Below are 1,277 nucleotides of genomic sequence, written 5' to 3'. Positions count from 1 at the left end.
TTTACATTCATTTTAAAATATTGGCTACATTCATTTTAAAATATTGGCTATTTCCCCCATGTTGTAGAATACATCCTTGAGCCTGTCCTACACCCAAGAGTTTCTACCTCCCTCTCCCCAACCGCTATAGTACCCCTCCCACCTCCCCACCGGTCACCACTAGTTTGTTCTCTGTATCTGTGAGTCTGATTTTTTTTTGTTGTTATATTCACTAGTTTGTTGCATTTTTAGATTCCACCTATAAGTGATATCATACAGTATTTTCCTTTCTCTGTCTGACTTATTTCACTTAGCATAATGCCCTCCAAGTCCATCCATGTTGCTGCAAATGGCAAAATTTCATATTTTCATAGATGAGTAATATTTTATATATATATATATATATATATATATACACATACCACCTGTTCTTTATCCATTCATTGGTTGATGGACACTGAGGTTGCTCTTATATCATGGCAATTGTAAATAGTGCTGCTATGAACATTGGGGTACATGTATCTTTTTGCAAGAGTGTTTGGAGTATTTTTGGATATCCACCCAGGAGTGGAATCACTGGGTCATATGGTAGTTCCATTTTCAGTTTTTCGAATCTTTTAGTATATCCCAATAAGTGTTTCATGCTCCACATACCAATGTTTTTAACCTTTTAGCAATTTTTAAAATTGCCTTTTTTTTTTTGGCCGTGCAGTTTGCAGGATCTTAGTTCCCCAATCAGGGACTGAAACTGGGCTGGCAGTGAAAGCCGAGTTCTAACCACTGGACCACCAGGGAACTCCCAGACAAATTAGAGGGGTTTTTTTTCTTTTTGTTTTTTGTTTTTAAATATGGAACGCTTCACGAATTTGCATGTCATCCTTGCACAGGGGCCATGCTAATCTCTGTATCGTTCCAATTTTAGTATATGTGCTACTGAAGCAAGCACCAAATTAGAGTTTAAAATAAGGAGTGTTACAAGAGACAAAGAAGGACACTACCTAATGATCGAGGGATCAATCCAAGAAGAATATATAACAATGGTAAGTATTTATGCACCCAACATAGGAGCACATAAATACATAAAGCAAATATTAATTGACATACAGGGAGAAATTGACAGTAACACAATAAAAGTAGGGAACTTTAAAACTCCACTTATAACAATGAACAGGTCATCCAGACAGAAAATCAATAAGGAAGCTTTGGCCTTAAATGACACATTAGACCAGATGGATGGAGATATATATGTATGGGGCACATTCCATCCAAAAGCAACAGAATACACTTCCTTTTCAAGT

At 36.6% G+C, this 1,277-nt stretch overlaps 1 non-coding gene across 1 annotated transcript; it reads right to left on the bottom strand.

Moving 5' to 3' along the window:
* Positions 1–821: 821 nt before the first annotated feature.
* LOC112065704 (U6 spliceosomal RNA) lies at positions 822–925 on the bottom strand. The gene has a single exon (XR_002892197.1). It is a non-coding gene; the product is annotated as a U6 spliceosomal RNA (small nuclear RNA).
* Between the last annotated feature and the right edge of the window lie 352 nt (positions 926–1,277).

This window comes from Physeter macrocephalus, chromosome 7, assembly GCF_002837175.3.
Source record: "Physeter macrocephalus isolate SW-GA chromosome 7, ASM283717v5, whole genome shotgun sequence".
NCBI classification, from domain to species: domain Eukaryota; kingdom Metazoa; phylum Chordata; class Mammalia; order Artiodactyla; family Physeteridae; genus Physeter; species Physeter macrocephalus.
This window is presented reverse-complemented; position numbering and strand designations above follow the sequence as displayed.